Below are 25,848 nucleotides of genomic sequence, written 5' to 3' on the forward strand. Positions count from 1 at the left end.
TATAAACTTTTGTAATAAACTTTTGTTTTATGTTTTAAAAACTATGAACAGAAATATTTTTGATATAATGAAATTTTGTAGAGGCTGTTCATTTTGTCGCACGAACAGAAGGACTGAACATAATGAGAAATACATTTTTTTTAGAGTTTACCAAAGCAATTGACAGGTTTAGTCACCTAACCCTAACCCTAACCCTAACCCTGTAAATAACTTTGAAGCAACAAATGTAAAAAAAAAAAAAATTTGTACAAATGCTATCTTTAAAGATATCAAATATCTAATACAGTAACTATCTAATATAAATCTAATATATAATGTAATAATGATGTCTTTAAAGCTGCAAATGAATTATTCATGATGAGGATGGCAGTTTCTGTTTCCTGGGTGGAGTTGTAAAGACCAAGTAACTTGATTCCATGTAAGAAAATGGAAGTTAAAAACAAGGAAAAAGAGAAGTGTTTTAGTGCTTTCACTAACAGGAATGACACGTCCGTATTTTGTGGTAGGTTAAGAGATTAATTTTACACACAGTCATATAAAAATGGGCTGCCACTTGTATTTCAGCTTTTAAAGTGGATTTGCAGACTGATGTTTGTTCTTTGTTAATGTGCAAACCTTCTAAAGTAACATTTGAGAGGACGCTGGCGTCAGTTGTTGGCCGCTTATCCGTTCTGAACAGTTATTTGTTTTTGCCTTTTTACACGGATTGTTTTTAAACTGAATGCTGTCCACGCACCTATCGTTATCTCTATAACATCGACTCAACTGCTCATCTTTACATATTGATTTCACCTCCTTTAAAGACTGAAAGAAAAGGAAGGCTGAATCCTTTTACAGTAATTCGATTTATAAAGTTGAATAGAAATTACTACAAAAAGAGGCAATTTCCTTAGAATTATGTGTCAAAATACCATTAATTTGCAGCGAACTAATAGTACGATTTCCAGAGTTGTGTTTTTCCATTCTAAAGAAATCAGCAGAGCTCTGTTCTCCTTGTTCTAGCCGTTTCCTTCTCGAACGGACATAGGAGCCTTCAGCTCTGTATTTATAATACTATACTATAAATGAAAGTGAAAGTGACACGTGACGGCCAAGTATGGTAACCCATACTTGGAATTTGACCTCTGCATTTAACCCATCCAAGTTAATGCACACACATTAGGAGCCCCGGAGACTTCATTGGGAGATTCTGCGGGCCACATACGGTCTAGGTCTACCGAAGAGGAACTATCTAGCCGATGCGATGCCCGCAGTCTTTTCTCCTCTGTTTGAAGCAGAGGAGATCTCGCAGACCTTTTCTGCACTTGAGCATTACAAATTCCTACTTCATATTTGAGCAACTCCCAATTTAGGCACATTTTTTTTTGTCAGAAGAAGCTTTCACCCAATAGCATGGAATCAGAAAGGAAATTCTTTTTTTTAATTCATCATGCTTAAAGGGATGGTTCGGAGTAAAATCAACCTAGGGTCCTTTGCACCATGACCTCGAGCCAAACCCGGACGTCGAGGTCACTTCAGTGATTTGGGAAAAGCACGTAAAAGTCCTGCAGAAAGCGATCATAAGGATGTAGTGTAACGATGCCCAGTTCCAGGAATGCACTAATATTTTGTTGGTAGTACCAGTTTATAACAATTATTAGTTAACACTAAGTTGTCAACACTTCGGAAAAAATTATAATTCGTCGTTACACTACATCCTTATGCATCACTTTCCTCAAACCCCTGAAGTGATCTCGACGTCCGGGTTAGCGGTAGCATGAGCCATTAGGCAAGTGTTATTTAAATAAACTCCTGATACTTACAAACTTTCCAATGCCTCGTTTTATGAGTACAGAACCTATGCGTACTACTGTAGAAGTTTGGTACCATTCTGGGCATTATTAGTGGGGTAATTTACGAGATACAACCTTGGATCCATTAGCGCCTGCACTAAACCATCCGGCTGATTTCTCTAAATAAGCTCTAACTTTAATAATGTTCGACCAAGGGAAAAAAGGCTTCTGGGGGGTGTTTGGCTCGAGGTCATGGTGCAAAGGACCCTAGGTTGATTTTACTCCGAACCATCCCTTTAAGTAGAGAGGAATTCATTTTCCTATAAGAGGCTCTAGAACCTATATTTGAATGTCCTGTGGATAGAGGAGTAGAAAGAAGAATAGTATGGGGATCAGTTAAGTAAGAAGGAAGAATGCTAACTGAAATATTATAATGTTTGAAAGAGTGTTTGAATGTTTGAATCTTGCCGCGTGTAAGATTTAGCATTTGGGAACTTCTCTCTCCAAATATGAATTAAATATCAAACTTCTCCATGAACATTTTCAATTTTGAACTTTTGCTCTGAACCATGAGCCATCCAAACCTCGTTGCCCCAATGGTAGTGTCATTGGAAACAGAGTGAGACTCCTGGAAAAAACAGAAATCAGTTTTGAAAGACTTAGCATACAAAAACAACTTTACATTAAGTTGCATTTTCATTATCACGCAACCCCCAGGCATTGAGAGAAACTATTGAAATGGACATTCAAAAGAACAGAACAGGACAATGGATAACAAAAGTATTGGTAGTAGAACCTCTAGGGATAAAAGTGCATCGGTAAGCTGACTACCCTTACGGAAAGAAAATATGAAGAGTTCAGATGCAAAAGCCTCTAAGTGCCATCTTAAATTTTCTTCTAGAATGATCATTTTTATCAAGCTTGTCTATTTAAATTCAGTAATTTCACTTAAATGGCAATGAAAATGACCTATAATTGTCATTTAAGTGAAATTACTGAACTTAAATCTACGAGCTTGATAAAAATGATCATTCTAGAAGAAAATTAGATGGCACTTAGAGGCTTTTGCATCTGAACTCTTCATATATTTCCCAATATATGAATGATCGCCCCTAACAATGCCTTAGAAAGCATAAAGTTTGCAGCAATGCAATGCAGGTTTGAGAGGTGGCGCCCCGACAAATCTCGCGAGAATCACGACTTGCTTTACGGCACGACGTCACATACATCAACAACATATGAAGCCGCCTCTATGGAAGACACACGCATTTCAGACGTGAATCACGGCAGAGTCGACGAAGAAGACGAAGAAAGCGCGGTCGGAAGAGTGGTATTTACGACAGTAACCTTAAATACAAGTACTCCACTGCGACTCTAGGGGGCGCTGTCTGAGAAAAACGGAAACTGCATAGTGTGCCTTTAAATAGCGACTTGATCCAGCCGTGGATACAATTTCGGATGAGTACATTTTTATTTATATTCGTTAGACTATTTCCCGACTTCTGTTTGGATATATTTTTAAAATGTTAATCATTACTCAAGTCTTCAGTGTCACATGATCCTTCAGAAATCATTCTAATATGCTCATTTGATGCTCAAGAAACATTTATGATTATTATGAATGTTAAAAACAGCTGTGTACCACTTTTTTCAGGATTCTTTGATGAATAGAAAGTTCAAAAGAACAGCATTTATCTGAAATAGAAATCTGTTGTAACATTATTCACTACAGGTCAAAAGTTTGGGGTCAGTAAGAAATTAGTTTTTTTGTTGCTGTTGTTGTTGTTTTTTTAAAGAAATTAATAATTGTATTCAACGAGGATGCCTTATATTGATAAAAAGTGATAGTAAAGAAGACATTTATAATGTTACAAAATCTTTCCATTTCAGATAAATGTTGTTCGTTTGAACTTCATACATTTTTTTTTTTGTTTTTTTTTTTTTAAAACAATAAACACTGAAGACTGGAGTAATGATGCTGAAAATTCAGCTTTGATCAGAGGAATAAATATATTTAAAAATATTTGTAAATAGAAAACATTTATTTTAAATTGTAAAAAAAAAAAAAAAAAAAATCACAATATCCCTGTTTTTGCTGTATTTTTTATCAAATAAATGCAGCCTTGGTGAGCAGAAGAGACTTCTTTTTTTTTCTTTTTTTACGGTGGATCTAAAACTTTTGAACGCTAGTGTAGGTAAGTAAAGTCTTTGTGTAAAGAAAATGTATATTCAGATTATTTCTTTAAACTTAAACTTGATTCCCTTTCAAGGGAACTCGCGTTGCGTCGAAACTGACGCTATGGGGAACGCTTTGCGTGATGACGTCTTGAAGCACATGTAAAATCAGTCCAATGGTGTGGCGGAACGTCAGAGGCGGGTGACGTCACGTACCAGGAAGCTATAAAAGCCGGCCCGAAACAGAAAACGAAAGCTTTCTGAGTCTTCAGTTGCGCTCTGTGTGAAATCTGTCTCTGTATATTTGGTGTTGTCTGTCTATATCACATATATATATATTCAGTATGGCGAGCAAGCAGCAGTATAGGTTGTGTGTGCACCCCTGCCCGCGTTATTTAACGGGTGGGGACACTCACATCCTTTGTGTTGTTTGTTTGGGAGAGGAGCATGCCCAGTCAGCACTCGAGGGTGCTGGCTGTGAGCATTGTGACGCGCTGCCTTTGCGTACGCTCCGATCCCGCCTGCCGTTCTTCCAGAGCGCTCAGGATCGCGTTCCCCAGGGCTCTGGTCCCGCCGCTGCCGAGGCACGGCGTCGATCACAGACCTGGGGTTCGCAAATGGATCTATCAGTGGATGTTGAGACGGGCTCTGCCTTATCTCAGCCTCCTTCTGATAGATCCAGTGCCTCTCATCAGGGTGTGGAAGCACGCGCTGCGGTTTCTTCCCCCCCGATGGAGGCACCAATACTGCAATTGTCCAGCTCTGAGGAGTTGGACGTTGTTAGTATTGACGCTGAGTCTGAGGATTCGCCACCTCAGTCTCATGCGTTTGAAGAATTGCTTGATGTTATCACTAGAGCTGTCGAGCGATTATCTATTGAGTGGCCAGAAGATAGGCAGGACGCTCGTTCGAAAAGCAAGCTCGACGAGCGTTTCCTGCCATCTCGTGCACAGCCTCAGCGCAGAAGCCTTCCGTTTTTCCCCGATCTCCACACCGAGGTGCCGAGATCGTGGGGGAAACCAGTGTCATATAGAGTGTATACTGCACAAACATCACACTATTCTTCCATTCACAATTATAAAGAGCATGGTTATGGGGAGATGCCGAAGGTGGAAGAGACGCTCGCGAGCTATCTCTCTCCAACAACGGCATCTTCTCTGAAGGCTCCTGCACTTCCATCCAAGCCAGTAAAATGTACATCTTCCCTGATTCATAAAGCTTATGCCGCCGCCGGCCAAGCTGCAGCGTGTTTACACACAATGTCTCTAATGCAAGCTTACCAGGCTGAGTTATTGTGATTCTGAGGAGGGCGGGGGTATTAGTGCTGATACGGTGTCTGAACTACGTAGAGCCACAGATTTGTCTCTCAGGGCCACCAAGGAGACGGCTAAATCCATCGGCCGCTCTATGGCAGCCCTGGTGGCCACTGAGAGGCATCTGTGGCTCAACTTAAGTGACATAAAGGACAAAGAAAAACATGTTCTTTTAGATGCACCAGTATCCACTCAAGGGTTATTTGGAGATGCAGTTAACAGTGCTGTAGCTAAATCACAAGAAGCTTCAAAACAGGCAGCTGCACTTCAGAAACTTCTCCCCCGCCGTTCTTTCATTGAGGCTGCTGAGCGGGAGCAGCCTCACTCATCTAAAAAGAGCGCTGAGCACCGTGCCACTCAGAAACAGAGCGTTTCCTCCCGTGCTCCCCCACAAAAATCTCGGGGACACGGAGGGCGCTCTCAAACCCAGCAGTCTTCGAGGGGTAAAACGGATACGCGGACCGTTATTACCGCCAAGAAGGCTGCTGGGAAAAAGTCCTGATGTCCGAGGGCTCAGGACAAATGAGGGTAGTCCCCCCCGAAGCAGAGCGGTCAACACCTCTTTTTACGGTGCCCGTCTCTCTTCGGTGCCCTCAGGGGACCGTTCTGCCAACGAGAAACATTTGACAGTAGCTTCCACGCTGTCAAAGATTCTACTAGAGGTACCAGCCTCTCGAGACTGGTTTCTGGATTTTGTTGCTGTTGAGTAGTCTGTTCGGTCGTTCCCTGCCGGTGCGCCGTTACAGGGCGACGAACCGACTACTCAACAGCAACAAAATCCAGAAACCAGTCTCGAGAGGCTGGTACCTCTAGTAGAATCTTTGACAGCGTGGAAGCTACTGTCAAATGTTTCTCGTTGGGTCCTGCAGACCGTGGAAAAAGGGTATCAGATACAATTCAAGAAACGCCCACCTCGGTTTATGGGGGTCCTGCCCACAGTGGTGGGCCCCGAGCAGGTTCTGGTTATGGAACAGGAAGTAAACACTCTGTTAGAGAAAGGGACCATAGAATATGTACCTCCCTCCAACAGGGAAACCGGGTTTTACAGCCGGTACTTCATAGTTCCAAAGAAGGATGGGGGATTGCGTCCCATTTTAGATCTTCGAGTTCTGAATGAGTCAGTCATGCAGCTCAAGTTCAAAATGTTAACATTGAGACAAATCGTGCCACAGATCAGGTCCGAGGACTGGTTTGTCACGATAGACCTCAAGGACGCACAACACGTCGGTAGTCGCCCATATCAACCACCAAGGGGGTTTGCGCTCGCGCCCATTATCCAATCTGGCACGCCATATCCTCTTGTGGTCCCAGGGGAAGTTGCTGTCACTCAGGGCAGCCTACATCCCCGGGGTCCAGAATATAGGAGCAGACACTCTGTCGAGACAGGGGCCGAGGCCCGGGGAATGGAGGCTCCACCCCGAGGTGGTGGAGCTGATATGGAGGGAGTTTGGCCAAGCACAAGTGGATCTGTTTGCGTCTCGAGAGACGTCTCACTGTCCACTTTGGTTCTGCCTCACGCATCCAGCTCCTCTGGGACTGGATGCTATGGTACAGACGTGGCCGAGGCTACGTCTGTACGATTTTCCCCCAGTGGCTCTGCTCCCGGGAGTTCTGGAGAGAGTTCGCAGGGACCGGGTTTGCCTGCTTCTTATAGCCCCGCGCTGGCCGGGCAGAGTATGGTTTCCCGATCTTGTGTCCCTCCTCGACGGGCATCCTCTGGAGCTTCCTGTCAGGAGGGACCTTCTGTCCCAAGCAGGGGGCTCGATTTTTCACCCCCGACCAGAACTGTGGAACCTGTGGGCTTGGCCTCTGAGGGGGCCCAGCTCATAGAGTCAGGTCTCTCAACTGAGGTTGTTGAGACCATTCTACAGTCCAGAGCTCCCTCCACGAGGAAACTTTATGCCCTGAAGTGGAGAGTATTCACTTCTTGGTGTAGTGACCGTCGGTTGGATCCAGTCAACTGCCCAATTGGTACAGTTCTGGAGTTCCTGCAGGACCGGTTCACTGCAGGTCTGACCCCGTCCACTTTAAAGGTTTATGTGGCGGCTATAGGTGCTTACCACATTCCTTTGGGTGGAATGTCTGTGGGGAAAGACCCTCTGGTATCTCGTTTCCTTCGTGGCACTTGGAGGCTCAGGCCTGCAGTTCGCTCTAGGGTGCCACCTTGGGATTTGTCCATTGCGCTGCAAGGCCTTTCCCTGGCCCCCTTTGAGCCCAATGAGGAGGTTCCTGAGAAATTTCTAACTCTGAAAGCTCTGTTTCTTCTCGCCATTTCTTCTCTCAAGAGAATAGGGGATCCCCAGGCATTGTCGGTTGCTCCGTCATGCTTGGAGTTTGCTCCGGGTATGGTCAAAGCTTTTCTTCACCCTAGACCGGGCTATATCCCCAAGGTCCCCACTAATGTGGCTAGACCTATTGTTCTGCAGGCCTTCTGTCCTCCTCCCTTTCAAAATGCGGACCAGGAGGCGAATAATTTGCTTTGCCCTGTTCGGTCGTTAGACGCATATGTCCACAGAGCTGCCCTGTGGCGTAAAAGCGATCAATTGTTTGTATGCTTTGGGTCCCCTAACAAGGGAGGTCCAGTGTCTAAGCAAAGAATGAGCAAGTGGGTGGTTGAGGCTATCTCACTTGCTTATGAGGCGGCTGGACAGCCTTCTCCTTTGGCTGTCCGGTCGCACTCTACTAGGAGTATGGCGGCCTCTAAGGCCCTTATATCAGGAGTGTCTTTACAGGACGTTTGTGATGCGGCAGGCTGGTCCTCACCGCACACCTTCGTCAGGTTTTACTCTCTGGACTTAGACTCTACCCCAGGGTCTCAGGTTTTGTCTTCCTAGTGCTGCTCACTTGATTACACACAGGACAGACATTTGTAGCTATGGTGGCGTTGGTATAGACGTTCCCCATAGCGTCAGTTTCGATGCACCGCGAGTTCCCTTGAAAGGGAACGCCTCGGTTACGACTGTAACCTCGGTTCCCTGAAGAGGGAACGAGCGTTGCGTCACCTTGCCATATCTCCTTCATGCCTGTCAGCACGACTTCAGACTCTACGAAGCTTTCGTTTTCTGTTTCGGGCCGGCTTTTATAGCTTCCTGGTACGTGACGTCACCCGCCTCTGACGTTCCGCCACACCATTGGACTGATTTTACATGTGCTTCAAGACGTCATCACGCAAAGCGTTCCCCATAGCGTCAGTTTCGACGCAACGCTCGTTCCCTCTTCAGGGAACCGAGGTTACAGTCGTAACCGAGGCGTTTTGTGAATAAGCCAAAAAGAAAATCGGTCAATTCAATCAAAAGTTAAATGACTATATTGTGTTGTATGAATGAGAGCTCAGGACGATTTTCACATCGTTTTGAACAAAAAACTCTAGGCTACAAGATGCAGTTCTGAAAAGGCTTGTAAACAAATGTTTACTATGTGTTAAATGGCCTTATTTCAGTGACTTAACATTTTAGTTTTTTAAAAACCATGCACAAACCTTATTTTCTCAAAACTACAAACTTTTATGCTCATGTTTGCTCACATTTTACTGCAGCCCTGTTTGTGCTGAATACAATGTAATCAGACCATTAATATGTTTTAATCAACGGAAAAAAAGCACAAATGTCAGGGCATGTCAAAACTTCTTCAGGGCTCCAAAATACCCTCAGGACCCAGAGAGTTAAACATTTATTTATCTGACATGTATGTTATTCATATTATTCATAGCTCCAATGATTTGACTGACCAACTATAATTGTATTTGTACATATTAACACATTTCTAATTTGATGCCTGTAATACACAGAGGCAAACTAAGGGTGAAAAGTTTATAGAATACTAACATTTCTCAATGCGAGATTGCAAAGAATAATAATGTGAAAGGATTTGTGGACTCTGGTCAGTGAAAAAATTGGACAAAAATTCTGTACAATCTTCTAATACAATTGAAAAAATCACAGCATTTTACAAAAAATCTAAATGTTTCTGGAAACTGAGTTAGTAAATGTATTTGAAAGATAAATTTCACTTTTGAATTTTCTCATCCAGACATACATGTTTTTTATCCAGACATGCATTTGTTATATAAACTTTTAAGATGGTTTACAATGTTTTTTGTTTTTTTCTTCTTCTAAGTAGTGGGGAGATATATGAGCCAATCCCTTCTGTGAAATACCGTCTGACTCACAGCAAGAAGCAAAACATGGAATCAGCGAAACAGATCGTGGAGACTGAATACCTGCATCAGGATTCTTACCAACCAGTAGATGCTGTTTTTCAGAAAGTGAAAGACCAACACAAAACGTTCATGAAGAACAAGTATGAGAGCTTATTTGAGGGAATCAAACTAAAGGAGAATCAAACCCTCCTGAACAGCATCTACACACAGCTGTACATCATAGAGGGAGAGAGTGAAGGAGTGAATGAAGAACATGAGGTGCTACAGATGGAGAAAAACAAAACACAACCCTCACAAGACACTCCGATCTACTGCAATGACATCTTTAAAGCCTCTCCTGAACCAGGATGTGAGGAGAAAGACAAAATCAAGAATGTTCTTACTATAGGCATCGCTGGGATTGGAAAAACCGTCTGTGCAGAAGTTCATTCTGGACTGGGCCGAGGGAAAAGCCAATCAGGATGTAGATTTCATGTTTGTGCTTCCATTTCGAGAGCTGAACTTGATTAAAGATCATCAGTACAGTCTTCACAGACTTCTGCTGGACTTTCATCCTGAACTTCATAATCTGGACTCAAAGAATTATGAGGAGGGTAAACTGGTGTTCATCTTTGATGGTCTGGATGAAAACAGAATTCCACTGATGTTTTCAGACGCTCAGAAAGTTTCTGAGTCTTCATCAGTGGGTGTGTTGATGTCAAACCTCATGAAAGGAGATCTGCTTCCCTCTGCTCACATCTGGATCACCACCAGACCAGCAGCAGCCAATCAGATCCCCTCTAACTACATCAACCGTATGACAGAAATTCAGGGATTCAATGACCCTCAGAAGGAGGAATATTTCAGGAAGAGAATCAGTGATGAGGATCAAGCCAGCAGAATCATCTCACACATCAGAAGAGCAAGAAGCCTCCACATCATGTGCCACATACCCGTCTTCTGCTGGATCTCATCCACTGTGCTTCAGAAGCTCCTGGAAGATCTGAGTGCAGAAATCCCTCAAACTCTGACTGAAATGTACATCCATTTTCTGATCATTCAGATCAATATGAGGAATCAGAAGTCTGAAGAGAGAGATCCAGAGAAGCTCCTGCAGTCCAACAGAGAAGTGATTTTGAAACTTGCTAGGGCTGTCAAAAGATTAATCACGATTAATCCATCCAAAATAAAAGTTTGTGTTTACATAATATATGTGTGTGTACTGTGTATAATAATTTTTTATATATCAATACACACACATGCTTGTATATATATTTAAGAAAAATTTGCAATTTATATATAAAAAAATTATATTTATATATAATATAAATTAGATATAAATATATACAGTATATGTATGCAAATATTTCTTAAATATATACATGCATGCGCGTGTATTTATATATACAAAATTATTATACACAGTACACACACATATATTATGTAAACACAAACTTTTATTTTGGATGGATTAATCGTGATTAATCTTTTGACAGCCCTAAAACTTGCTGAACTCGCTTTCAAACAGCTGATGAAGGGCAATGTGATGTTCTATGAGGAGGACCTGATTGAGAGCGGCATACACGTCACTGACGCCTCAGTGTATTCTGGGATTTGCACTGAGATCTTTAAGGAGGAATCTGTGATTCATCAGAGGAAAGTTTACTGCTTCATACATCTGAGCTTTCAGGAGTTTCTGGCTGCTTTTTATGTGTTTTACTATTATATAATAAAAAATTATAACACGTTGCATTATTTGGATCAAGTGCATAATCTGCATAGGGACACGATAGATGAAGCACTTCAGCGTGAAAATGGAAACCTGGATCTTTTCCTGCGATTCCTGCTGGGCATCTCACTGGAGTCCAATCAGAGACTCTTACTGGATCTACTAGCACACACAGAGGAGAGTTCAGAGAGCATCAAGAAAACCTCACAGTACATTAAAGACAGAATCAGGGCTGAGAAGAATCTCCCCACAGAAAGATCTATCAATCTGTTTCTCTGTCTGCTGGAGATGAAAGATCAGACTCTGTACAGAGAGATTCAGGAGTTTATGAGATCAGACAAACACTCAGAGAAGAAACTCTCTCCTGCTCAATGTTCAGCAATCACCTGCATGCTTCAGATGTCAGATGAGGTGCTGGATGAGTTGGATCTGAAGAAATACAACACATCAGAGGATGGTAGAAGAAGACTTATACCAGCAGTGAGCAACTTCAGGAAAGTTCTGTAAGTAATTTATTTGGATCATATGTAACTGCATTTAAATTGTGCATTTAATATAACTATTCACCCTAGAGATGCACCAAAAACAAATTTTGGAGAGTGATAAATACTGTATTAATGTAATGTATTAAAAATAAAAATGCTAAATATTTATTAACATAAGTATTCACCCCCTTCAAGGCAATAGTTAGCAGAAACACTTTTAGAAACAATGAAAGCTTTTAGTATCAAATGTCTCTATCAGCATTGCACATCTGGTCACTGCAATTTTCCCACATTTATCTTTGTTGAAACACTCAATCTCAGTCAGATTAGATCAACATTATGAGTAGACAGCCTTTTCAGGTGCACCTATAAATTCTCAATTGGACTGACTGCAGCAGTAATGATTACATGTGTCATATTAAATGTGGTAGATATTTATGAAGAAATAAATAGAAGGCATTCCCTCATACCATAACAAAGGGGCAGGAAAAGATAGACATAACCAAGGAGGAGCTGGCAGATGGAAACACCATTGAAGAGACAATGGAGGGAGGAGCCAGGGAGGAGATGACAGAAGAAGGAGCCAGAGAGAGAACCAGAGCAGCACCATCAGGTTGAAGGCCCATGGTAGAAACGATGGAGGGAGGAGTAGAGACCCAGGTGAAGGGCCAAGGCAGAGACGGGAGCCAGTGGGAGTGAGGACAACGTTGGAGCCGGAGGGAAGAAAGAGCCCGATGGAGCCGAAGAGGTGAAGAGACGAGGCGAAGCCAGAGGCCTGGAAGTTTGTAGTGCTTTGTTGTGGGCTCGGACTGAGTCTGTGATAGGCTCTGACATAAAATCCGTGGGGGGCATGGGTGAATGCTGGTGGGGCCCTGGGTCCGGAGTAGGTCCTCATCCACGAGACAGGCAGTGAATGCAGATCCACACTGCACCAGCACCGACTCTATATAAGCAGCGAACCTCCCTCAAGGACCTTCCACAGGTCGCTGAGGCTGGTGTAGAAAAAGATGCAGAGTTACCGGTCTGGGTTATGAGTAAAAAACCTTTTGGAAAATTTGGGTTATGGATAATGCAATCTTACAATCTTATTGATTTTTAATCAATACATCAAGAAAACGAATGCATTTTAACACCCACAGGGTTTGATTAATAGCTACCAAGTCAAGCTGGACTATTTGAACATTTACTATTAGGGAAGATTTGAAACTATAGAGTGAACCGTGTGTCATTCCTTGTGATTTTGTAAGAATCTGTCCTCTAAACTTACTAAAAATTCTATTTTTGTCTCTTTCAGACTTGCTGACTGTAATCTCAATGGTAACAGCTATGAAATTGTGGTCTCAGCTCTACAGTCATCAAACTCTCCTCTTAGAGAGCTTGACCTGAGTAACAATGACCTGGAAGAAACAGGAGTGAAGATGCTCTCTGATGCACTGAAGAGTACAAACTGCAATCTGGAGATACTGCGGTGTGTAAGAATAGAACTACAAAATTATAAATGATCATTGCAATTGATTTTGAACATAACTGTGATAGTTGAAGGATCTTGGATGATTAGTTCTCTTCAGGTGCAAGAATATTAATGTTTTGATTTCTATACAGGATTTCTATAATAGCATTTCTTCAACATTTGAGATGGAATAGTTTGGAGTGGTTGATTTGTAAAAACATGATGACAGTGATGCATTATTTTAGAATGATTTCTAAACAATTTTAAGCTTTTAAAATAATGTTCAAAGGTGTTTAAACAGGCATATTCATAATTCATAGGCTTTAAACACAGTACAGGTGTTCAATCATGAATCCAATTACTTTGTAGATTATCTGGCTGTATGGTAACAGAGGTCAGCTGTTGTTATCTGGCTTCAGCTCTGAGTTCAGCATCACACCTGAAAGAGCTGGATCTGAGCTACAATCACCCAGGGGATTCAGGAGTCAAGATGCTCTCCGAGAGACTCAATGATCCAAACTGTGCACTGGAAAAACTCAAGTAAGTTGGAGTGAAATTTTTCATGGTTTTGTTATTAAAATGTATTAATTGTTATTTTTCATTTTACTTGCACTTACACAAATGCATATTTGTAAACAAATAATAATAATAAAACTAGCACTATCATCACATGGAACATAACACAATATCACATCCTGATAGCAATTACTAAGTTAAGTGGTCTAAATGTATTTATATATACAGGCGTAGGACCATAAAATGTTCGTTCACGCCATAACTACAGTAATTTGGAAACCTGTGACGTTATACTCTGAGGGGTTTGTAACTCGAATTTATGTGTTTCAATGGCAACACTATCAACGTCGAAATTAATCTGCCGCAGTCAGGTGGTACAGATCAGTGCTCTTTAAATTGTTTATGTTCATTATTATTGTAATGTTATATGCTTTGAGACATGAGGTAGTTTTACGGCGTCTCTCGTGACGCTTTTGTTCGCTCCCTGCTGTACGCGTTCATGTATTTTGAAGGAGGTGTGGCTTTGGAGATGATCTGAAGGGAGCATCTAATGGGATTTTATGATTTTAAAATTAGCTTGCTATTGCTTGCCTCTCCGAAAATTGCCTACCCTACCTTTAATTTATAACACCTTGTTTTATTTTAGTCACCCTAAATAAAAAGTTCTCCCTCTAAAGAGATACTCGCTAGGGCTGTGCTCAGAATATCGATTCTGTCGTGCTTTTGAATGTACTGTAGCCAATTATCACGTGACGTCAATTGGTGCCAATTTTAGCAACGCGAGCAGCAGCGCGAGACATTCAAAAGGGACAAGAGGATTTTGCCACCGCCGACAAAAGTAAAATCAAAAATATGGGAGAATTTGGGGTTTTACACTAAACCGGAGAGTCAGACATTAGACATGAGTCGTGCGATATGCAAAAACTGCAAAACAAAAGTGAAGTACTCCGGCAACACAACGAACCTCTCTCTGCATATGGCAAGACATCATCCAGATCAGCCAGCCCTGGTCGCAGCAGGCAGCAGTACACACCTGTCATCTCAGAAGCACCCAATGTTGCCTGATACTTTTATCTCAAATCTCCCTAGCAGAGGCTGTCAGGTTTTGATTTTTTTATCTGTTGGTATTTGCAAGGATCCATGATACCGCGAATCTGAACAAGATCTGGACTTCCAGCAAATTTTTTAAAAATAATAATAGGCCCACAACATTAAAGATCCAGCAGTATTTAACCAGGGGCGTGGGGCACTTTTTATCCCTGTGCGCACCAAACCCATCTGGTGGCTTTGCTGCCAAAAAGCTATTTTTGTTTTTGTTTCGTCTGACCATAGAATCAGGTCCCTTTTGAAGTTCCAGTCGTGTCTGACAAATGAATAAGCTGGAGATTGTTTTTGGATGAGCGAGGAGGACTTTTCTTTAGTTTTACTCATTGTGATGGATGATTAAGGGAATTTGGGCTTTGTGTTGCCTCATATTTATACTCCTGTGAAACAAGAAGTCATGGCTGGACAATTTCATGTTCCAAGTCCAAGATCAAAAGGGTAAACAATGCAGATTTAATTTTAATGCCATCTTTGATTATATTTACCAGGGGTGCCAATAATTCTGACCACAATTGTACCTGGAAATACTATTACTCAATATTTAGTTATTGTTTCAGATGCTAGTATTTTCATTTGCTGCAAGCCGGATACACAGGTAGCACATTCAATGTGGACACACAGACGGTTGTCATGGTAATGAACACCACAGCAACTGCTTGCGCGTTAGTGATGAATACGCATCTTTTACATTAAAAAACAAACATTTTAGGGGCCCCTTGGCTTTTGGGGGCGCAAGGCGGTCGCCTACCTTTGCCTAATAGTAAGTCCACCTCTGGTTGTAGCGCTGTGCTGGAATTTATTTTCAAGGAAGGTGTCTATTAATGGGCATAGCTACAGTGACGTCTTCAGCTAGTCAGCTTGAGATCCTTTCCATCTAAACTGGTCATGTGAGTGTTTTATGAGAAGTGGGATAAATCAAACATTGCGTTAGTTTTGGCAGGCCATGTCAGTCATGCTTGCATCAGCTGACAGTCAGCTGTTTCTGACATGTACCAATTCAGTTTCCCCCTCCATCCCCAACTCCACCTAGCTGGAATCTGGAATCTAATCTGATATCTGTTTCGACTTCAGTATACAATACATTTTATTGCAATCATCTATAATGCATTTCGCCTTGTTTACAACAACTCATGTTAAATTTGTGAATTGTAATTATGCATGCATGATTACTGAATATGTCCAGAACAGAACCATACAGCCAACACTAACAGTTAGTGGTTTGCATTATCATTATAATAAATATACATTCGACGAAGGTGGTCCTGACTAAACCATATTCATCCGCACAGTCACGCAGAGCTGAAGCACAACCAAAACAATGTTCTTCTGCAAAATGCACACAGTTGTTATTGTTGTTTTTTACCCACTAGAGGGTCAAAAGTTACATATTGTACATTTAAATTATGAGAATTTATGAGATAAAGTTACAAGTGCTTGTGTTTTGTTTTTGTTTTCTTTTCAGTGTGGATCATAATGAAGCCTTCAGAATCACACCAGGACTACAAAAATGTAAGTCCGTTCTTAGTTTTTGTTCATTTGTTAAACTTACATGGTTTGTCACGATTACGTTTCTTTTTCTGTTCAGATTTTTGTGATCTCACATTGGATCCAAACACAACACACACTAGCCTCCTAATGACTGAGAACAGAATGGCAACACATGTGAAAGAGCATCAATCATATCCTGAACATCCTGAGAGATTTGAGCACTATGAACAGGTTATGTGTAAAGAGAGTCTGACTGGACGCTGTTACTGGGAAACTGAATTCAATGGTAATGGTCATGTAGCAGTGACATACAAAAAAGTCAGTAGAAAAGAAGGGATTGATTGTCTTTTTGGACTCAATGAACATTCCTGGTGTGTTTTCTGGATTAACAGTGGTAAGGTTTGCACAGCCTGGCATGATAATAAGAACACTGATGTATCTGTCCCATCTCAGTCTAAAAGAGTAGGAGCGTATCTAGACTGGCCGGCCGGCACTCTGTCCTTCTACAGCGTCTCTGACACACACACACTTACACACTTATACACATTCAACACCACATTCACTGAACCTCTATATGCTGGATTTAGGCTTTATCCTAGAGCCTCTGTGTCTCTGTGTCAAACTGCTGGAAAGATCTCAAGCAGGGAATAACCTATAAAACAATTCACTCTAGACAGTTGTATTATAATTTAGTGGAGCGTTGAAATTGGGAAGGTGACAGGACATTACAGGAAAGAGTGGGAATGGGGTCCGGAAAGGATCTCGTGAGCCAGGACTTGAATAAAGATGAATCTGCTTCATATGTCATGAGATCAGCTCACTAGGCCAAGCTTGGTTGTAGATTAGCTTGAGTTTGAGTACACTATTTTGTAGGGTGTAGGCCAGGGTTTCTCAAACTCGGTCCAGGAGGGCCACTGTCCTGCACAGTTTAGCTCCAACCCTGATCAAACACACCTGAGCAAGCTAATCAATGGCTGCGTTCGAAACCGCATACTTCCCTACTATTTAGTATGGGAAAAAGAGTAGGCGAGCGAAAAAGTATGTACGAATCCAAAAGAGTAGGCGAGAATTACCTTGGTGACGTATTAATTATCGCGAGATTCGGACTTAAGTGCGTTCGAATATGCCTACTTTCCTACTATATAGTAGGCGAAAACAGTACGTGAAGGAAGCAGTACGTTCGAAACATCAGTATTCATAAAAGAGTAGGCGAGAAGTTCCCGGATGGCTTACTGCTTCCGGCCAGATTTTCGAGTGCTGATCCGTGGATACTCTTCTATCCCAGGAGGCCACGCGAGAGGATACGTCATTATCAAACAGCGCAGAGATCAGCGACGCGGGTGCTTTCAAATGTGAGTATACACGGTTCCTTGCGTTAAAATTGCATGTGTTGAACTACTGTAGAGTAAACTGTTGAATTGTTGAAGGTGTAAAGATGTTACACAGTATAATATAGTTGTGATTTTGCTGTAAAAACACGTTTTATTATGTATAACGTTAGCTAACAGAGGAGCTCCAGTAAGGACACGTAAGTTACGTCTCTAAAGTGGATTTACATAAACCATATATATATCTTAAAGACGCTTATTTTAAATGTCTATTTACATCTGACAGGAAAATCTTCAGTAAGTATTGCAGAAGAGCACATCACAACATGAAATAGACATCTGACTGATGAATGTGTGCTAGAACAAATCTATATAGTAACTAAACATAAGTTATCTATTTTATTTGTGCATTACTGTTGATAAATTGAGGAACATTTATGTTGGATAAAAAGTTAAAACAACCTCAACATGTAAATGTAGTGTTGAGCTCATAAATCACAGAGGTAATGTGAATCTCGTCTAGATGTTACAGGGTCAGATGAACAGATGTGTGTTTATCCAGTGGAGAGTGGCTCATGAAGCTGAATGCTGCCATCAAAGGCTTTGAGTGAGTATACTACAGAAATGAATAACAACAACTATTTAAATATTAAGTTGTAGTTTATTTTAATTATTGTAATTTCAAACAGAGCTATTACAGCACTTTTCTGATTCTTGATTTCTGTGCATTTGCTGCAGATCTTTTGTGGTGGAGCAGGACCTGCAAGGAAAGATGATGGCGGCATTTGTGAAAAAAATCGCTTTTGTCTTCTAAATAATACTGAAATCAAATGACATTGTGCGGTTAAAATGACTGTGTTTTTGTGTTATGTTTGTGCATTTTTGTAGGATCTGAAATGTCAGCAGGCTGGTGTGAGCACTGAGGATGAGGAGCCCAGAGCTGAATCCTGGAGATGGTGCCATGGATGAGTCCCTCCATCACTCCACCTGCCCTTATGAGACCCTCCATCACTCCACCTGTCCTTACGAGACCCTCCATCACTCCACCTGCCCTTATGAGACCCTCCATCACTCCACCTGCCCTTACGAGACCCTCCATCACTCCACCTGCCCTTACGAGACCCTCCATCACTCCACCTGTCCTTATGAGACCCTCCATCACTCCACCTGTCCTTATGAGACCCTCCATCACTCCACCTGCCCTTATGAGACCCTCCATCACTCCACCTGCCCTTATGAGACCCTCCATCACTCCACCTGCCCTTATGAGACCCTCCATCACTCCACCTGCCCTTATGAGACCCTCCATCACTCCACCTGCCCTTATGAGACCCTCCATCACTCCACCTGCCCTTACGAGACCCTCCATCACTCCACCTGCCCTTACGAGACCCTCCATCACTCCACCTGCCCTTACGAGACCCTCCATCACTCCACCTGCCCTTATGAGACCCTCCATCACTCCACTTGCCCTTATTGCCTCAGATTGTGAAGCACAACACTATACGCAACAACCTCAGGCACGAACTAACGGCTCACCTCGGGTGGTCAGCTGATTCATCAGAATAAAGCCTCAGAATGGGAACCGCTGTGTTGAGATGGCAGAAGGATGTGGGGTTCAGTGCCTGTAGTCTACATACACGATTGTAGTTTGAATAAAGCTTTGTTTCATGTGTTGACTTGTATATGCATTTGTTTATTGTGTGATGGTGACTTTGATTCATTCTTTTACTAATTTATTAATATTTCTCATTGTTGTCAGTAAATAAAATATAAATATTTAATTAATGCTTTATTTATTGTTTGAATGAAAATGTAGATATGTTCACTATATACACATCTAGAGTGTATTCATGCATAGATGTCGTATGACATACATTACATTTTGTTTGTTTTATTGAATTATTTTCAGTAAAAATTAATATAATTAAGTATTGGTCAGCATTTATCATTGTTATTATTGTATGTTTTGGGGTGGGACAGCAATGCAATTCATTCTGGGGTAATATTAATTTTTAACATTAATGATACTTACATTTTTCGAGTATAAAATCAATAGTTTTCTCCAAAGGCGAATCTTCGCACAGCTGCCCTTTGTGCAGACATTACAAACGCTGAGGAAAACCGTTCTAGGTAGGGCTGTAGAGTTACTGATGTTATGAGGTGTATATATATACTGTATATACACACACATATATCAATCATGGGTTTGCATACATAATATGAGATTTTATACACAGGAAAAAAGAACCTACAAGGTTGAATATCGTAATATATATTTTCTTAAATAATTAGTTATAATACACTTAAAAAAATCATTTTTTGTTATTTATAGGCCTAGGCCTGAGGGATGAAACGAGAGTTAAATTCAACAAGAAAAAGAGGAAAACATAAAGCAGTAAGCCACTTTTGCTTGTGGCTGAAAATGTTTGGATATAAAATAAAGAAATTAACAACATATTCAAGAGATGACAATTTGGGGATTTTGTAATAAAAATAAATAATATCGTTAAGGATAAAACGGTGGGTCACATTAGTAGGGTTAAATATAAGAACTTAAATCAACCCTAAATGTATTCACAACATAAATGGGCAGCAGTTTCTTCAAAAAGACCACAAAATGAGCAGATGAATTAAACGTGAAAATTTTTTCAAGTTGTGGCTCTTGTGATAACGCGTCGTAGGTCACATGATAACGTCAACATGGCAGATGTCCGGTTCGCATTCATACTCAACGAGATCTGGCTATAAAGTACCTACTCTTTTAGCGCTCGTTAAGTAAGTCCATCCATCCATCCATCCATCTTCTTCCGCTTATCCGGGGCCGGGTCGCGGGGGCAGCAGTCTAAGCAGGGATGCCCAGACTTCCCTCTCCCTAGACACTTCCTCCAGCTCTTCCGGGGGGACACCGAGGCGTTCCCAGGCCAGCCGGGAGACATAGTCCCTCCAGCGTGTCCTAGGTCTTCCCCGGGGTCTCCTCCCGGTGGGACATGCCCGGAACACCTTCCCGGGAAGGCGTCCAGGAGGCATCCGGAAAAGATGCCCGAGCCACCTCAGCTGGCCCCTCTCGATGTGGAGGAGCAGCGGCTCTACTCTGAGCTCCTCCCGAGTGACTGAGCTTCTCACCCTATCTCTAAGGGATCGCCCAGCCACCCTGCGGAGAAAGCTCATTTCGGCCGCCTGTATCCGGGATCTTGTCCTTTCGGTCATAACCCACAGCTCATGACCATAGGTGAGAGTAGGAACGTAGATTGACCGGTAAATTGAGAGCTTCGCCTTACGGCTCAGCTCCTTCTTCACCACGACAGACCGGTACAGCGACCGCATTACTGCAGAAGCTGCACCGATCCGTCTGTCAATCTCCCGTTCCATCCTTCCCTCACTCGTGAACAAGACCCCAAGATACTTGAACTCCTCCACTTGAGGCAGGAACTCTCCACCAACCTGAAGCGGGCAAACCACCCTTTTCCGACTGAGAACCATGGCCTCGGATTTGGAGGTGCTGATTCTCATCCCAGCCGCTTCACACTCGGCTGCAAACCGTCCCAGTGCATGCTGAAGGTCCTGGTCTGATGGGGCCAACACGACAACATCATCCGCAAAGAGCAGAGATGAAATTGTGTGGTCCCCAAACCTGACCCCCTCCGGCCCCTGGCTGCGCCTAGAAATTCTGTCCATAAAAGTTATGAACAGAACCGGCGACAAAGGGCAGCCCTGCCGGAGTCCAACATGCACCGGGAACAAGTCTGACTTACTGCCGGCAATGCGAACCAAGCTCCTGCTCCGGTCGTACAGGGACCGGGTAGCCCTTAGCAAAGGGCCCCGAACCCCATACTCCCAGAGCACCCTCCACAAGATGCCGCGAGGGACACAGTCGAATGCCTTCTCCAAATCCACAAAGCACATGTGGATTGGTTGGGCAAACTCCCATGAACCCTCCAGCACCCTGTAGAGGGTATAGAGCTGGTCCAGTGTTCCACGACCAGGACGAAAACCACACTGTTCCTCCTGAATCCGAGGTTCTACTATCGGCCGGATTCTCCTCTCCAGTACCCTGGAATAGACTTTCCCGGGGAGGCTGAGAAGTGTGATCCCCCTATAGTTGGAGCACACCCTCCGGTCCCCCTTCTTAAAAAGAGGGACCACCACCCCGGTCTGCCAGTCCAAAGGTACTGTCCCCGACCGCCACGCGATGCTGCAGAGGCGTGTCAGCCAAGACAGCCCCACAACATCCAGAGACTTGAGGTACTCAGGGCGGATCTCATCCACCCCCGGTGCCTTGCCACCGAGGAGTTTCTTGACTACCTCGGTGACTTCAGCTTGGGTGATGGGCGAGTCCGCCTCCGAGTCCTCAGCCTCTGCTTCCTCAATGGAAGACGTGACGGCGGGATTGAGGAGATCCTCGAAGTATTCCTTCCACCGTCCGGTGATATCCCCAGTCGAGGTCAACAGCTGCCCACCTCCACTGTAAACAGCGTTGGTAGGGCACTGCTTCCCCCTCCTGAGGCGCCGGACGGTTTGCCAGAATCTCTTCGAGGCCGACCGATAGTCCTTCTCCATGGCCTCACCGAACTCCTCCCAGGCCCGAGTTTTTGCCTCCCCAACCACCCGGGCTGCAGTCCGCTTGGCCCGTCGGTACCCGTCAGCTGCCTCAGGAGTCCCACAAGCCAGCCAGGACCGATAGGACTCCTTCTTCAGCTTGACGGCATCCCTTACTTCCGGTGTCCACCACCGGGTTCGGGGATTGCCGCCTCGACAGGCACCGGAGACCTTACGGCCACAGCTCCGAGTGGCCGCGTTGGCAATGGAGGTGGAGAACATGGTCCACTCGGACTCAATATCTCCAGACTCCCTCGGGATCTGGTCGAAGCTCTGTCGGAGGTGGGAGTTGAAGATCTCTCTGACAGGGGATTCGGCCAAACGTTCCCAACAGACCCTCACAGTACGTTTGGGTCTGCCGAGTCTGTCCAGCTTCCTCCCCCGCCATCGGATCCAACTCACCACCAGGTGGTGATCAGTTGACAGCTCCGCCCCTCTCTTCACCCGAGTGTCCAAGACATACGGCCGGAGGTCAGATGAAACAACCACAAAGTCGATCATTGACTTCCGGCCTAGGGTGTCCTGGTGCCATGTGCACTGATGGACACCCTTATGCTTGAACATGGTGTTTGTTATGGACAAGCTGTAACTAGCACAGAAGTCCAATAACAGAACACCACTCGGGTTCAGATCAGGGGGGCCGTTCCTCCCAATCACGCCCCTCCAGGTGTCACTGTCGCTGCCCACGTGGGCGTTGAAGTCCCCCAATAGAACGACGGAGTCCCCAGTCGGAGCACTTTCCAGCACCCCTCCCAGAGACTCCAAGAAGGCCGGGTACTCTGCACTGCCGTTTGGCCCGTAGGCACAAACGACAGTGAGAGACCTATCCCCGACCCGAAGGCGCAGGGAAGCGACCCTCTCGTTCACCGGGGTGAACTCCAACACATGGCGGCTGAGCTGGGGGGCTATAAGCAAACCCACACCAGCCCGCCGCCTCTCACCATGGGCAACTCCAGAGTGGTGAAGAGTCCATCCTCTCTCGAGGAGTGTGGTTCCAGAGCCCAAGCTGTGCGTAGAGGTGATCCCAACTATCTCTAGTCGGAATCTCTGAACCTCACGCACAATCTCAGGCTCCTTCCCCGCCAGAGAGGTGACGTTCCATGTCCCTAGAGCTAGATTCCGCATCCAGGGATCGGGTTGTCTAGGCCCCCGCCTTCGACTGCCGCCCGATCCACTTTGCACCGGCCCCTTACGGTCCCTCCTGCAGGTGGTGGGTCCACGGGAGGGTGGCCCCACGTCGCTCCTTCGGGCTGAGCCCGGCCGGACCCCATGGGGGGAGGCCCGACCACCAGGCGCTCGCATACGAGCCCCAACCCCGGGCCTGGCTCCAGGGTGGGGCCCCGGCTGCGCCATGCCGGGCGACGTCACGGTCCTCGATTTTGTCGGCATCATAAGAGTTTTTGAACCGCTCTTAGTCTGACCCGTCACCTAGGACCTGTTTGCCTTGGGAGACCCTACCAGGGGCATATAGCCCCAGACAACATAGCTCCTAGGGTCGTTCGGGTACTCAAACCCCTCCACCACGTTAAGGTGGCAGTTCAAGGAGGGGTAAGTAAGTACTTATTGAAATTAAGTACGTAAGTACGTTAAGTAAGTACTTATTGAAATTAAGTACCTACTCATTGAGTATGCGGTTTCGAACGCAGCCAATGTCTTCAGGATCACTAGAAACTCACAGCTAGGTGTGTTTGATCAGGGTTGGAGCTAAACTGTGCAGGACAGTGGCCCTCCAGGACCGAGTTTGAGAAACCCTGGTGTAGGCTATGTAATTTTTTTCCCTGCAAGTTTTGTACTTGTACTTTTGTGTTCTGTATTTTATTTTCTGCCTATTTTTATCTAAGTTAAGCATATGCTCAATGTCTAATGCCATTAGAAATCCCCCCCCCCAAAAAAACTTTGTTTTATTAAGCAATTCCATCTACAAGTATATATATTTACTTTGAACACTTAACTGTAATTCTTTGCTTAGTGTGTGTATTTTACTCATGTTATTTTATAGGTTGATTCTATTGTCTTGTTTATATTTTGCAAGTGTACCTTATTTGATGGTGTTGATGTACTGTATTAGTTGAGAACAGTGCTGAAACTGGGTGATTGCATAACCTTAAAACAGAGAGGATCAGTTTTATTACATGTATTACACTGTGTTTAAAGTAGAAGATAATGTATTAGAATAGAGGAGATTAATCTATAAATAAAAATGTTAAAATAGCATTTTCTCTTGTATTAACATCACTCTTGGAATCCTTATACTTAAAAAAAAAATTAAGATTATTTCATTGATATATCAATGGATTCAGCTTTTATTTAAAATGTTACCCCATCAGTACTGAAGCTCAGCTGATATTGCTGTATTGCAACCATTTATTTTATAATACTTTTTATTTTATTGTACTTGTAGTAGCACAAGTATTAAGTTTTAAGTGTTAAGTGTTAAGTTTTGATCTTGTAATTAAAAGACTCTTGCGTTTAAATCCTGCACTTTTATTTCATCCTGCTTCAAACAAACCAGGACAGTTATTTACTGAATGTTTTTATAAACTTTCCGAGCACAACGTTCATGGAACGTCCTTAAAATGTTATTTTTACTTGATGAAGGTTCTCATAACATTAATAGAAAACATTCTTAGAACAATAACCTTTCATTGTCTTTATGATGTTTTTTTGGAATGTTTGCATAAAACATGAGAACAATTTTAATGAAACTTCCTTATGTGTTTTGTCAAAGTAAAAAAAAAAAAATGTGTACAGAGCTTTTCACAATACACATTGTTCCAAAGCAGATTTACAGAAAATCATGATGTTATAATGTTTACAATATCTTCATTTAGCAGATCCCCAGCAAACAGGGAATGTTCTCAGAGCTGATGTTGAGTCAAGGTTCTCTCAAAGTTATGAACAAACTTTCTTCCAGGAACATTAATAAACAGAGATGAAACCTGGAGATAGCAGAAGTGCTATGGGGGAAATCATAGAAACACAGGGAAGGGATATAGGAGATCGCTGGAGCACTGGAGAGCTTTACCTTTGGCATAAATACATTTCATACATGCAACAGAGCACTAAGATATATATTTTTTTTAATGATTTCTATTTCTTATTTACTTATGCTGTTTTTAATGACATTTAAGTAAAGCAGTTTGTATTACCTTCATGTAAAAACATGTGCAATATAAATAAACAAGTATACTCTATACAGTACCAGTTGGTAGTGCTTACTTCCATTAATGGAATCATGAATTTGGATTAAAAACCGAAATAACACATCAAACACCTTTACATTTGTTGCATAGAGTTAGAACAGTAATTAATTTTGGTAATTAATAAATAAATTCTTGACAGCGGTCAGAATAATTGTGAACTTAAATATTGAAGGTGGAAAATCCTTAATTTAATTGGAGACTCAAGAGACTTAATAGAAAACAAACCCTTTAATGATGAAGGTTAAAAAGGTTCAGAGATACAGATTCTAGACATTTCCTTCAGTAATCAAACCCACATCAAGGCACCTTATTCCCCTCAGATGACAATCATCAATGTTAAGTAATGCTTCACAAGTGTGCTGTAATATTTGACAAGAAAGGGACTGGAAATAACATTAGTGGATTGGTTTTGTTGAAATGCAAATACTTGTGTTTAAAGGGAGATGGTAAGCCAGTCCACAGTCACCTAAGTGTTAATCTTCATCAGAAAAAATGACAACATGGTACAAATAAACCAAGGAACCACAGAAACACTAAGTTATTAGGGA

At 42.9% G+C, this 25,848-nt stretch overlaps 1 long non-coding RNA gene and 1 pseudogene across 2 annotated transcripts in view; one reads left to right on the top strand and one right to left on the bottom strand.

Moving 5' to 3' along the window:
* The first annotated feature begins 390 nt into the window (after positions 1-390).
* LOC309475379 (NACHT, LRR and PYD domains-containing protein 3-like) lies at positions 391-24,571 on the top strand (annotated as a pseudogene). Its single transcript, XR_014211676.1, has 8 exons — positions 391-502; positions 9,377-10,531; positions 10,895-11,630; positions 12,907-13,080; positions 13,432-13,602; positions 16,145-16,191; positions 16,268-17,056; positions 23,838-24,571. The product of XR_014211676.1 is annotated as an NACHT, LRR and PYD domains-containing protein 3-like (transcript).
* The window catches only part of LOC309475380, a 40,881-nt gene continuing 32,046 nt past the window's right edge, over positions 17,014-25,848 (bottom strand). Inside the window, exons 2-3 of the long non-coding RNA XR_014197625.1 lie at positions 23,740-23,889; positions 17,014-17,133 (exon numbers count right to left, since the gene is read on the bottom strand). This is a non-coding gene — a long non-coding RNA (uncharacterized lncRNA). The remainder of the gene's footprint in view (positions 17,134-23,739; positions 23,890-25,848) is intronic.

The sequence above is a fragment of the Leuciscus leuciscus genome (genome assembly GCF_965113295.1).
Source record: "Leuciscus leuciscus genome assembly, chromosome: 15".
Classification (NCBI taxonomy): Eukaryota; Metazoa; Chordata; class Actinopteri; order Cypriniformes; family Leuciscidae; genus Leuciscus; species Leuciscus leuciscus.